The sequence below is a fragment of the Tenrec ecaudatus genome, chromosome 11 (genome assembly GCF_050624435.1).
Source record: "Tenrec ecaudatus isolate mTenEca1 chromosome 11, mTenEca1.hap1, whole genome shotgun sequence".
Taxonomy (NCBI): Eukaryota; Metazoa; Chordata; class Mammalia; order Afrosoricida; family Tenrecidae; genus Tenrec; species Tenrec ecaudatus.
In genome coordinates, this window is record NC_134540.1 from 47,976,460 (window position 1) to 47,991,539 (window position 15,080).

Consider the following 15,080-nt stretch of genomic DNA (forward strand, 5'->3'; position numbering starts at 1 on the left):
TTCTCATGTGTGATCTTAGACATATTTTTATATCCTCATTCAACCTGTGGGGCGTCTTCACCTCCTTTTTCTTTCTCACCCATCTACAGTCAATCATCCAGACAGATAACCAGTAACTGAACTTGGACTGACTCCATCTCCCAAATAGCTCTGGGACCCATGCCTTCTTCCCGTACTTCTGGCACCATCATGACCATCTCTCACATCGATCCCACATTGCTTTTGTAACTAGCCGTGGCAGGTAAGGTTTCGTGTCAGCTCGGCTGGGCTAGGATTCTCCGTGATTTTTAGCTGAGATGTGGTTATTCCCCAGGATGATAGTGTAATCTAGTGTCATCACGTCCATGAGGACCTCTTTGCTGAGCAGGCAATGAACTGAGAGAAAGTTTCCTTGGGGTACAGCTACCAATATTAGTGCACTGTGGGAAAACTAGCTTGCTTCTTGCTGGGTGTGGATTCTGCCTCTGACTTCTGGGCCTTTGAACTTGAGCCAGGCATATTGTCTGCTGGTCATCACTGGGCGTCATCTTACCTACTGACCTTGGATTCATTGTTTCTATAGGGAATCTGGTTAAAAGCCTGCTCTTTGACCTGCTAAATGAGGAATCATTAGCAGCCTGCAGCTATGAGTCAAGAGAAGCCTACAGCTTGACATCTGGCCATGGACTTGGCATTTCCTTGACCCTACAACTGTGAGAGCAATTTCCTTGATACAATTCTCTCTGTGTCCATCCTTGTTTCAAGCCTCCCTGGGTTTACTTCTCTAGAAAACCCAGCCCAAGACACCTGCTTGTTTTGCTCATCTCGCCCCACTCCTGTTTCCCTAATGGGTTCTCCACATTCTGACAGCTCCCCGAGGGAAACCTCCAGTGTTCATCACTGCTGAAAGAATAAGACGAGAGCTTGGATCATGATTCACAAGCATTCAGTGACGTGGCCCCTCTGTGTTGTTTTTACTTTCGTCTTTCTCCGCTCCTTTACACCCTCAGATGCAGCCACAAGACATTTTTTTTTCCAGTTAGTTTCTTGAATACATCTTGGGCTTGTACATACATGTTTCTGGGCTTCCTACCACTTTTTCTTGCACAGCTATTAGACACTCTACAAGCCTCACTTCCTAAACGGCCCTCTAAAAGTGTCTTCAGAACCCCCAAGTCTAGATTGTGCTCCCACAGCATATTGTGTGTGTCACAGTATACCGAGAGTGGCTGTTCCGTATTTCAAAGAAAGATGCCAGACTATGCCTGAGATCCATGCCGAGGACGAGTCTAGAAACCGGGTGAAGGGTATAAAGTGATTGAGGTTGTGGAGGCAAAGGACCATAATATGTTTTAGAGCAGCGGTGAGCGTGGCTTTGAGATGACCCTTGGACGGCTTATGTGTTCTGAAGTTTGAGGGGACAGAGGGACTGATCTTTGGTCCAGACCTAGGAAGGTTAAAGCCACGTGGCTTTGACTGAAGCGGTCTGTGTCGTGGCAGAGCTAAGAGAAAGTTGAACTGGGCACAGTTTGTGCTTCCATGACAAGAGGAAAGAACAGTGCATAGTGAACTAATTGTGGACAACCAGGAAGAGAGACAGCCTGGGGATAATTTTTGAAGGGACCTCATTCCAATATGTTTCCAGCCTGGAACAGGCTATCATGTGGAGAGAAGCCCGTAAGCACTCAGCTGCTAAGCAAACGTTCGATGGTTCAAACCTATCAGCTGTCCTGTGGAGAAAGGCGCGTCTGTCTGCTTCTGTACAGATTGCAGCCTTGGAAGAGCCATGCTGCGCCACACCCAGGGGGCAGTGCAACTGTGTCCCGTAGGGCTGAAATCCGTTTGAGGACGCCCGCAGTACGAAGAATGACCGCCGGAAGGGATTCTCACCAAAGAGGAAGGCGTAACAGGCATTGCTTTAAGATGTTCTCTTTGGATTTCAGCACTTTGAGTATGATGTGTGTATGGATTCTGTGTGTTTTTCTTGTTTTTGATTCTCCTTTGAGTCGATGGATCGATGTATTTCATCAGTTTGGAAAACTGTCAGCACAATCTTTGATGACTCTGCTACTCTCTCTGTTCTCTCACATTAACCACTATGTTAGACCGTTTGATAATGTCCTGCATGTTTTTCATATTAGACTCTGCTCTTTTTTTCAAAAAAGATTCCCCTCCCACACAGCTTTTGATTTCGTTCAGTTTGGAAAATTTTATTTATTTTTCCTACATTTGTTTCAGTTTGGAAAGTTTCTACTGGATTTCCTTTGAACCGACTGATCTTTTTACAGCACCTGGTTCATCGAGGGCATTCTTAATATGAGGTATAGTGACCCCTCAGTTGCCCAACAGCTCCAAGCCTGGTCTCTCCACCACTCGGACAGTAAGGCTCGAAAACGCTTGACATTGGTAACTTTGCTTTGTAGTCAAACCAGAAATCTGACTCAAAAAACCCTGTACAGGCCATGAGTGAGTCTTGAGCAGCGTCTTGTGGTAGACACAGGGCTGATGCTTCAGTCTAAGCTCTTCTCCTGCTCAGATAAGATATAGTACTTGTCTTATTATGTTAAAACATTCGTCATTGTATTTACAGCATTATTTTGCATCAAATATAGTCTTTTTCTGTATTGTGTTTTGATATTTATTGTATCGTACTGGTTGTATTGAGATGTTCTAGGGGTATTCCCACAACCCAGGGCCGTTCATTTTGTGTTAAAGTCCTGGAGAAATGAATCCATAACTTTTTTGAACTCTAGAACCAATTATTTGGTATTCCATTTTTTCGAATGAGGAAAATGGGTTTAGTCCTCAACCTTTTCAGTGTTTGAACACGACTTTGGCCTGAGTTAAACTCAACAACCGAGATATCATTGTATTTTATTTTTCTGTTCTCAAATACACATTTGATTATTATAAAAACCTTTCATTTTTCTGATGGCATTCTTCATCTTTTGTTCATTTTGTCTGCTTTTCCTCTATGTTCTTCCAGACTCATAGCGACTCCACAAGACATATGAGACGGTCTCTTTGGGTTTCTGAGACTTCAAGCCTTGTAGGAGTAGACGGCCCCGCTCTCTCCTGTGGGATGACTGGGGTCAAACCACTGACCTTGTGATTAGCAGCTCAGTGGGTAGCCCATGACACCACTTACTTACATACTTATTTTAAATTTTTGTCTGCTGATTTCAAGATTTGAGTAACTGCTTGTCTGCTTCTGTTGAATGTTTTATTATTTTCCTCTAGATTACAAATCACATGTTTCAGCTTATCTTGTAATTTTCCTCTTGTTTATTAGATATTGTATTAAAAACTCTGAAACTAAAAGGATTCCCTGAGGCCTTCTTGAAACCAAACAATAGTTTAGCTTATGTAATAAAATAGTCTACCTTGAGTATCATGCTCTTTAAAAAACTAATGACAATAGCAACTCAAAAAAATGTCATAGAGCCTTGTGGAGGAGGCACTGAGCTTACTGCGTTGATACTAATGGGGGGGGGGGCAGCTAAAGAAAGGCGAGAGCATGGTTCCACAGTTGAAGCATGTTACTGGATTATACATGCAGAAACTGCTGAGTGAGCGTACGTTGTGCTATGCATATTCTCAACAATATAAAGTAGAAAACACAGTGGAGGCATTATTGTTCAGCTACGGTGAAGAGAGGGTCACTTCTTCACCCCTCACTCCATGAAGTGTCCACTATTGTCCAAGATGATAGCCTGGCAGGTACAATGGGGCTCACACTAGTGGACATTGGTAGGAAAAGAAAGGCCACATCTAATTTATAGAGTCTCATAAACTTTAAAGAGGAATCCAAGCCAAAGATACAAAATTGCCTGTTTATCCCTTCTCCCTTACCCCAACTCCGCCCCCAACTAAAAAAGCCCAATGCTATTGACTTGATTCCAACTAATAGCAACCCTATACAACAGAGTATAGCTGTTCCATAGGGTTTTCCGAGCCTATAAGTATTTAAGGAAACCAAACCAAACTGCCACTGAATAGATGCCAAGTCATAGGGACCCAAAAGGACAGGGTAGAACTGGCCCTGCAAGTTTCCAAGATTGTAGCCATTTAAGGGCATAGGCAACCTCATCTTCCACTGAGTGGCTAGTGGGTTTGAACTGCTGACCTGTAGATAGCAGCCAAATGCTTAACCTACTGCACCACCAGGGCTACTTAGTTTGTGTATAGAGACGGTTTAATAAAGAAGTAGACAGGAAAATGAACAAGATTGTTGGGAGAATTGGAGAACAAAATAGATTACTTAAAGTAAAATTTATTTGTGACAAGAAAATTGAGACCCTAAATGACAGCAACTGTTGAAAATGATATTAATGTTTAGATATTACATGAATAAATTTATTTATGAAAAACAAGCAAAAAAGACCATAAAGGGCAAGTGAAACAGTAAAGATTATAAAGGATAGACCTAAAGTGTCTAATATGCTGAAATTGGGAGTTTCAAATGGAATCAAAGGAAGGAATGGGAAAGAAGAAATTATCTATAATACATACACACATATAATACACATACACTCATCTATAATTCCTTGGCAAAACAGATGAGGGTACAGAGTCAGGAAACATTTAGGAGAGGGCAACAAAATACCTTTCAATATCATTTTATTATGTTTTAAAAACAACTATAACTCTGATTGATTCCTGCATTTCTCAAATGCTTACTTACAAGGTCTAACACTTATAAAGCTAATCTTATTTTATAACAGTGACAAAAACAAACAAGCCCCAAACAGAAAACCAAACCAGTTTCAATCAAATTGCCTGATGCATGGTAACCTGTGTGTCAGGGTAGAATTGAGCTCCAAAGAGTTTTCAATGGCTGATTTTTTTCAGAAGTAATTTGCCAGGCCTTTCTTCTGAGGTGCCGGTGGGTTACAACACTAATTACATGAAAACCTTTCAGGCAGAGTTGCTTCCTATAAAGCTATAGGTAACACACTGCACTGGTAGAGAGAGACAGCAGTGGGCAGGTCCATTAACTTCATGCACAACCTAGATATTTTCCTGCTTCCATATCCTATCCAGTTTTCCCAGTCTGATTATTTTCCATTAGAAATGCACTCCTGTAGGGATAAGGCAGTATGTTTCCAGGAGACTGGTTACGAGTTGGGCTGCCAAGTGCAAGGTCAGCAATTTGAAACCACCAACCCCCCTGCAGGGGAACGATGAGACCTCTTTTTCTGCTCCTGCAAAGAGTGACCATCTCAGACACCCACAGGGGCAGTTCTTCCCTGTCCTCTCCGGCCACTATGAGGCCGAATCGACTCTAGGGCTGTGAGTTTGGTCGTGGTGAGCAAACAAGAAACTTTAGTTCAAGGGTCGTTTACATCGGGATAGTTGCCTCAGGATGGAGTTAGTCCCAGAGATTTGCCTGGAAAACTCTGGGAAGCCTTCCGCTCTGCACTCATTGAGTTGCCCCGAGTCCAAACATCGATCGGATGGCAATTAACAAGAGTTTACACAAGTCAAAGGTGATTTTTAAAATTTATTGGTTGTCAGCTCAATTGAACGTGATTGAGCACCAGTTGGCTCTCATGATGGGTAATTTTGTGTCCACTTGGCGAGGTTATAGGGCCCCTTCTGGTGCCCAGTTGTTTGGCTGAACACTAGTCTGGATGTTGCTGTGACGATTTTGTGTAGCTGTGATTGACTGTGACACTGTGACTTTAAGTAAATAAAGTTATCCTCCCTAAGGCTGTGGGCCGCATCTAAGCCACTGAAGGTCTTAAGAGCACACAAACACATGAAACTTTTATTTCCAGGAAAGAAAGCTCTTCACCTCAGGACTGTAACATAGAAATCCGGCTACACTTTTCCTCCTGCTGGCCTGCTCTACAAACTTCAGACTGCAAACCTAAATTTCTTAAAGATCAGTCTATCTATCTATCTGTCTGTCTATCTATCTATCTATCTATCTATCTATCTATCTATCTATCTATCTACCTATCTACCTATCTATTATCTGTCCTTCCATGTTATTGGTTCCCTTTCTATGGAAACTCTGATACAGTTGTAAATAGTAATGAAAATGCCGACTTAAACTTTAGGGAGGCCAACCCTTCTTGAGAGATTTAACTGTGTCATCACTGAGCAGAAACAGAGCACCTGAGATAAGAGAGGCAGCAATACTCAGGAAGAAGAAAGTGATAAAAGGAGAATTAGTAAGTACAAAAGTAAAAGAATGACATGCCCTTCCTCCTCTAACTTCACAAGTGAGACGAAGAATCATAGTCCACATCGGGATCACTCAAAGACAATCCCTATGACGTGGAGGCAGCCAGGTCTGTCCTCTTCAATCTTCTTACCAGTCTGGTATCAACCATCTCTCCAATAGCACCCTACTTTTCAGCTCCCAAACCCCTCCACCCAAGAAACCTTCAAACTCACTGCCACCGAGTTGATATTTCAACTGGTGGTGTAGAGGTTCCGCACCGGGCCTACAATCCTTATGATTGACAGTTCAAAACCATCAGCGCTCTGAGGGAGGAAGACTTGTCTTTCTACAACAGTAAACAGTTACAGTCCTGGAAACCCACCGGGGTGGCTATAATCAGCATTGACCTGATGGCACTGAGTTTTGAGGTTTTTTAATGACTCTATAGGACAGTGTAGACCTGCCCTGATTAGGCTTTCAAGACTCTAACACTTTACTGAAAGCCTCATCTCTCCTGTGGAGGGGCTGGGGGTTCAAACTGATGACCTCAAGGTTAGCAAACCAACACGTAACTCACTACGCGTTCCACCCCTGGTCCTTCCCTTTTGCTGGCAGTAAGATCCCCACCACTGCTTCTGATATGGCTCAGGCTGTTCAAAGGAGCCTGGTGATGCTGTGGCTTAAGTGTTGGGCTGTTAACCAAAGGTAGGACGTTCAAATCTGCCTCTCCATGTGAGAAAGATGAGGCTGTTTGCTCCCATAAAGAAGTGCAGTTTCTGGAAACCCAAGGACTCCTACGCGTTGAAACAAACTTGACGTCAGTGGCTGTGGATTTTCTTTTTTGTTAGGCTATTAAAAGTGTTTATTAAAGGAATAAATTAGAGGGATTCAATTCCTTTGTGGGTTTTAAAGCATTTTTGTGGAAATGGTGAATTTATAAAGTCAATGAGCAAATAGTTATGAAAAATCTTGTTGAAATTGTCTAGTAGCAGAGCATCAAGAATGACAGCTTTTCTATGTTTTAAGTTAAAGACCATAATTCCCAGATAGGACAAAATGAACCCAATGGCAAAGAACTGGTGTGAATGCACACTGTTGAGGCGATGCTGCGCTTCTTTTCAGACGAGTGCTGCTGCATTGTTCCGTCCATGAACAGAACCGACCAGGAAGTAATACTTTGGATAGCACTGAACTGAGATGATGACATATTTGTAGACTCTAATGCAAAGGGACTGAATGCATATGTGTGTATACATACACCTCTAGGATATAGTTCTCCATAAACCAAATCAATGTGACCCCATCAGGCAGAGTAGAGCAGCTCCCGAGGATTTCCAGAACTCTTCACAGGAGAAACAGCTTTATCTCCCCCCCCCCCCCCCCGGGAGAGCTGGTGGGCTCCAACTTCTGACCTTGGGGTTGCAGTCCAATGCACAGCCCCTACAGCACCAGGGCTCCCTCCTGTTTACACACACATATGTATCATGTATGTGTGATACATTTCACATGCCATTTATACGCATGTATTCTACTTTAATACATGTATTCATGTGTAGGAGTTCTGATGGTGTGGTGGTTATGCACTGGGCTGTGAGCCACAAGGTCCAAAGTTTGAAACCATCAGCTCTTCCATGGGAGAAAGGTGAGGCTTTTTACTCCCATAAACGGTCACAGTCTCAGAACGTACAGGGGCAGTTCTACCCTGTCCTATTGGGTTGCTGTGAGTCAGCATTGACTCGATGGCAGTGAGGTGTTGGGTTGGGTTGTTTTTTTTTGAGACACATAAAAGTTCATAATATATGTATAAATCTTAAACAATACAACAAAAAGTAGGATATAAAATTTATATAAAAACGAGGAGATGTATGGAGAAAGTAAGAAAAGTGGCTTATACAGATGACAACTAAAGCAACATTTGAAAGGGTAAGTAGCGAATAATCTTTGATTGACAGTGATGTCTTCCTTTGTATCATTACCACATCTTCCTGTGTTCTTTGTCTTGATTCTCAGCACGTCATCCACTTAGTCATGTGAGCCAAACACCTGAAGGTCGGCCCTCCCCTTGGCCACCTCTCATTTTCTCATATATGTGTGTGCACACATATAAATGTATATATAATAGTGATATACATGTATGGATATATCCCTAATATAGTGTCCACCCTCTGCTAGGTACTAACCTATGCACTTCATTTATATTATATTATTTATATACTATGATGGTAGCTACTCCTATTACCCTCCTGTTTTATAAGTGAGAGCTGAAGAAAGTTTAAGTAACTTACCCATGGCTGCATAGGTAGCCAGTGGAGGAGCTAGACTTTGTACAGAGACAAGGAGTTCAAGTCAGTATGTTGAAGACTGTACTCTACTGCCTCTCCTCGGGCCTCCTGCTTCTAATCAGCCCAGGATTTGACCTTCCCTCTTTGCCTTCACTAATTCACTACTTCTTACCTAGATTTCCACACATCCTTCTAACAAGCCTACCTGTCTCCTCTCAGCCACACCTTAAGTTGACCAAACCTCAGGGCCTGGAATGATAAATTTAAATTGCCCATCCAATACCACTTCCACTTAAAATTCAACAGTGGCTTCCTATTTTAAACTTGTTTTTACATTTTCTTTTGCTACAAATAGTTTGCTTGCGTGAGTGCTTGTTGATTTTGGCCATAGAGACATTTCTCTGAGTGAAAGCTTAACTGGAAACAATATATACAGGATTTAAATTTGAGTGGTTCAGATCAGAGCTGGGGTAGAAATGGTAACTCTTATCCTTGTGATCGAGTCTGATGGTTCAAGAGCTGAAATCTGGCAGTTCAAGAAGAGAGCTTTAGGTGGAGATTTGAAAGCATATGAAACAGGCTTGAGTGAGCCTGGCAACTAGGCCCTTTATCTACTGGCCAGGTGAGAAGCAATCCCAGAGGACTTTGATGGGTAGCAGTGACAACTTGTGTTACAAAACACTGAACGCTGCATAGAAGAGGCTCTCTGCCATAGGGTCGGCCCCCCACGAGATACGACATCCCTCACTGACCCTTAGTGCTAAGGGGAACAACACTGGAGACACTGGGAATTGTGTCCAATCTGACCCAATCACACTGGGGTGAAACGCTAAGGGTGCGCAACAGAGCAGCACAGGGAGCAAAGCAATGAAATCCCCCAGGGAATACCAAAAATAGACTTTGGGGCCAGAGTGTGGCACCACAACATACAGACCTGGAATTATTTATAGGATTTCCTCTTTTTTTGGGGGGGGGTGTCGTTTTTTGGGTTGTTTTGTTTTCTTTTTCTTTTGTTTTTCTCTGTCTTGGTTTTGTGCTGATTATTGTCTCTGCATGTCTATCTAGATAAGATAGGCATGAAAACAACAGGACTGATTATTCCGAGGGGACATGGCAGAGGGGGAGGTAGGGGAAAGGAAGGGATCTAGAGACAAGGGATCAACAAGTGATCTAAAATCAATGGTGAGGAGGATATAGGATGCCTGGTGGGGCTTGATCAAGGGCAATGTAACTGAGAGGAATTACTGAAACCCGAATGAAGGCCAAATATGATAGTGGGACAAGAGGAAAGTAAAGGAAATAGAGGACAGAACTGGGAGGCAAAGGGCATTTGTAGAGGTATAAATATAGGCATGTACATATGTAAATATATTTATATATAACAATAGGGAAGTAGATCTATGCACATATATTTATATGTTAAGTATTAAGGTAGCAGATGGACATTGGGCCTCGACTCAAGTACTCCCTCAATGCAAGAATACTTTGTTCTAATAATCTGGCATTCTGTGATGCTCACCTTCTGGACATGATTGCTGAAGACAAAACAAGTGCATAAGCAAACGTGGTGAAGAAAGCTGATGGTGCTTGGCTATCAAAAGATATAGTGTCTGGGGTCTTAAAGGCTTGAAGATAAATAAGCAGCCATGTAGCTGAGAAGCAACTAAGCCCACATGGAAGAAGCATACCAGTCTGTCTGATCATTAAGTGTCAATGGGATTAGGTATACCCTATAGGGCAGAGTAGACCTGCTCTTGTGGGTTTCTGAGACTGTAAGTCTTCACTGGAGTAGAAAGCTTAGTCTTTCAAAAAGGAGCTGGTGGTTTCAAAATGCTGACCTTGCAGATATCAGCCCAAGAAGTAACCCACCACACCACTAGGGATCCTTTAATTCTGTTAGACGTAGTAAATACTCAGCCCAAGGATGTCCAGGGGCATCGTGAAGCAAGGAAGAAAATGGGCCAAGGGATAAGAAGGACTTTGGAGTTGAAGGATAGATGTCAGGTCCTGTGGTAGTTACATAATCTAGTGTCAACTTGAAACTATTCAGATCAAAGGAGTGGAGTTTAGCTTGTAAATCAGATTGTGGCTTGATGACCTCATATGGAGGCATTATAGAGATAAACAGTTTACTGGAGGTGGGACACACACTTTCTGCTTCGTCTTCCTGCTGGCAAGACACATGGAAAGACACTGATGGAACCAGAGCCCTGGAGCTGGAGGAGCCACATGGAGACCCATGCCAGTGCTGAGATACTTCCACTGCCACTGGATCTACAAGACTTTCCACCCTCTGGCCTGTGATCTTCCAGCATTTGGCATCATTGCATGTGCTACTGAAGAGGGAATTATAGACTGGTATCCACCATATGGGCTAATATCAGACTTATGGACTTGATCTAGACTGGGCTGGGATGTTTTATTAATGTGCAGTTGCTCTTTGATATAAAATTCTCTCATACACATGCGAGTGTCTGTGAATTTGTTTTAGTCAACCCAAACTAACACAGGTCTCTTCCACAGAGCCTTTTTATTTTTTCATGGAAAAATTCTATTATCCTTTTATTTTACACAAACACACACACAATCATTTTATTGGGAGCTCTTACAGATATAACTACAAAACTACAATCCATAGTTCAATTAGATCAAGCATAATTGTACAATTGCTACCACCATAATTTTCAAAACATTTTCTTTCTTCTTGAATTCTTTGATTTTGTACAAATGAACACAGGTCTCACAAGATTCATGAGATGAAACTAAGACCATAATAGTACGGGGAGGAAATATTAAAGAACTAGAGGACATTTATATGTTTAATCAGTGTCCTACTGCTCCCTGGATATATCATCCCTTCTGTGTGTCCCTTCTGTGAGGGACTGTCCAATTATCTGACAGGTGGGTTTTGGGTCTCCACTACATCCACACCCCATTCACATTGATAGTCTCGGGTTTCAGAGACTATAAGTCTTTTTATTTTAATTATTTTATTGGGGGCTCATACAGCTCTTATCACAATCCATACATCCACCATCGTATCAAGCACATTTGTACATTTGTTGCCATCATCATTTTCAAAACATTTTCTTTCTACTTGAGCCCTTGGTATTGGCTCCTCATTTCACCCCTTCCCTTCCCCACTCTCCCTCCCTCCTGAACCCTTGATAATTTATAAATTATTATTTTTCATGCTGACACTGACCGATGTCTCCCTTCATCCACTTTTCTTGTCCGACCCCCTGGGAGGGGGTTAGATGTAAATCACCAAGCCTTTCTTCCAAGATGTCTCTGGGTGGATGCCAATGACCCATCTTTTGGTTACCAGATGAGTGAAAAGTACACAAACCATTTTTCTCACTCTCCCTACTCCCCGCCTCTCTATGTGTACATTTATGTCAAGCAAAGCGCTTACACTATCATCGAAGCGGGTAAATTCAAGCAGGTTTCAGTGTTAGGCGGGAGAGTCCTGCTAATATGTGTAGCTGCAAGGGGTGATGAATCCCAAATCAAGAGGAAGATCTAGGTGGGTAACTGCAAAGGGGAGTGAATCCAAGGTCGGCAAGGCATATGACAAGTCACTAATAACCCCAAGATTGATAGGAAGTAGGGCAGGCCATTTGCTCAAGTCCAAAGAACCGGAGGCCAATGAGCCAGATGCAAGATTCAGACCCAGAAAAGAGCTAACAGCATTTTCCATCACATCCACTTACACCAGAAACAGGCAATGTCCCTGAGGAAATGTCTTTTCAATTGTTTGAATCAGGACTTTGATCTGAGTCAGGGTGTTAAATGAGACGCTAATATTCTTACCATTGATTGGCTGCTTATTCCAAATCCCTTTATGGAGTTTTTACATTGTATTAGATCACATCCTGGAGGATTACTAGGTCATTCTACCAAAGGACTAAGAGCTATGCTCCAGACAAGTTGACACAAAACTTAATTAGCACACCATGTTAACGAGCTTAGGAGCAATGTGTTAAATCAGTGGAGTTTAGGGGGTCCTAGGAAGCCCATCAAGGACTCCAAGCCTATGGGAGTGAGTTGTTGCTTTTGGCTAGAATAATACTTTAGAATGAAATTGGAATGCATTTTTCCAGTTTCTCAGTTCTCAAAAGATTCTACGATCTTGTCTCTTAGCTTCTCTGCTCCTTCAGTCAGTCCTTGGCCACTGACTAATTGACTAACGCTTTGGCCATTCCTATTGTACTGTCCATTCATGTCTTATAGGCCTCTCTCGTTTTCTTTTTACTAAACCGTGTCCCTTGAACCGTTGAAATGTGATACAAAAGATTTATTTTGAAAATTCTGCATATTAAAGCAACTTTTTAGAGATTTACAAATGTTGTGAAATCACTGTTGTGAATCCATCTTGTCTCATCATCCCTGCTTCTAAGGAACATTTTAGTTGTCTTTCTTCCAAAATATTTATTCATTCTTTTGGCAGTCCATGATATGTTCGATAATGTTTCCTAATTACCATAATTCAAATGCAAAACGTCTTCAATCTTCTTTATTCACTGATCAGTTTCTGCATGCGTATGAGGCAACTGAAAATACCCAGGCTTGGGTCCAGGCCCAAGACTTGAGCAAATGATGCCTCAAATGGGCATCATTGTCTTAAACATTGTCAAGAGGTCATTTGCAGCAAATGTGCCCAACACAGTATGTTGTTTCTTGGCTTCTGTTTGTATGGGCCTTAATCATGGATGCAAGTAAAATGAAATCCTTGGCAATTTTCATCTTTCTCCCATTTATCATGATGTGCCTATTGGTCCAGGTGTGAAACTTTTAATTTTTTTTAATATGGAGGTAAAATACATATTGAATGCTGTAGTCTTTAATCTTCATCAGGATTGCTTCAAGTCCACTTCATTTTTAGCAAGCCTACTGATAAAAATCTGTATTTGAAAAAATTAAGCTAATTATGTTTGACACCACATTTCCCAAGCTAATTTAAGCACGAGACCATCTCTTAGAAGATGAGTCTCTAAGAAGACAAATATGGAGTAGCATTTATAGTGGTCATGTTCAAGGTGTGGCCTGAGAATCCATAAGCATTTCTGAGATCTTTTTAGGAGTCCCATGAAGTCAAAATGATTTTATAATAATACAAAGACAACATTTTTCTTTTTAATTCTCATTTTCTCATGAGTAAACTCAGGAGAGTTTCCTCCCAAAAGCAAAACAAAATAAAACCCCCAAACTCACTGCCATCGAGTTGATTCCAACTCATAGCGACCTAATGCACAGGGCAGAACTGCCCTGTGAGTTTCTGAGACTTACAGCTCTTGGAGAATAAAAGAAAGCCTTGTCTTTCTCCTGCAGCATGGCTGGTAGTTTCAAATCACTGAGCTTGCAGTTTTCAGCCCAATTTAGAATCACTACTCCATCAGGGCTCCAACGGCTGCATAATGTACAGCAATGCATATATTAAATGCAAAAGTGGAATGGATTCCATAAAGCCAGAAATTAAAGAGATAGAGAAATGTAAGGCTGTGTTCTCACAACTCTTTGGTTGTCTTGAAAAAGTCCATAAAATAAAATTGAATGATGTTAACCTGGCAAAAATGTCTCACGTTGGAGTTTTAATCTGGCAAATATCAGTAAATACATTTATATAAACCAAAGCTATTGGAGGGTCCTCATTTATTTCTTAACAGTGTCCCGAGGGGAGAAAAAGTTTTCAAATCGCTGTTCTAGCAGATTAACTGGTAGAAGACAGCTGCTATAGGAAGGTAAAGGTACTCAACCTGGGAGAGCAGAGCAAAGGAGCCTTGTTAGAGAAGAGACATTTAAGTGGAGAGAGGAAGGACGTGTAGGAGAGCTATCCAGGTGACAGTGGGAGTGGGGAGCACACTACACTTCTTACTGTTGTTAAGAGCCGTTGAGTCAGTTCTGATTCATATTGTTGTTAGGTTACTTCCAGTTGGTTCTCACTCACAGTGACCCGAAGAACAACAGAAGGAAACGCTGCCATCCTCAGAGTTGTTCTGATGTTTGAGCCAACCAATGCAGCTGCTGTGCCAATCCATCTTGCTGGACACGGCGTACTTTACCAAGCATAATGTCCTTCTCCAGGGACTGGTCTTTCCCGACAACCTGTCCAAAGTACGTGAGATCAAGTCTCACCACCTTGCCTCTAAGGAGCATCCTGCCTGTACTCCGCCAGTTCAGTTTTGTTTGTTCTTTTAGCGGTCCATGGTACCTTCAATATTCTCTGCCTCGATTCTTTTTGGTTTTCCTTATTCGTGTCCAACTTTCACATGACTAGAAGGCAATTGAAAGTACCATGGCTTAGGTCAGGCACACCTCCGTCCTCATACTAACTTTCTTACTTTTCAACACTTTAAAGAGGTTAAGTGCGGAAGATTTACCCAATGTAACGCTTTGTTTGATCTCTCTTGACTGCTGCTTCCATGAGCATTGATTGTGGATCCAAGCGAGATGAAATCCTTCACAACTTCAATCATTTCTCCATTTACCATGCTGTTACCTGCTGGTCCACTTGTAAGGGTTTTAGTTTTCTTTATATTGAGTTGTAATTCACACCGAAGGCTTTAATCCTTGATCTTAGCAGGTGCTTCAAGTCTTCCCTACTTTCTGCTAGGTTGGGTCATCTGCATGCTGAAGGTTGCTAGTAA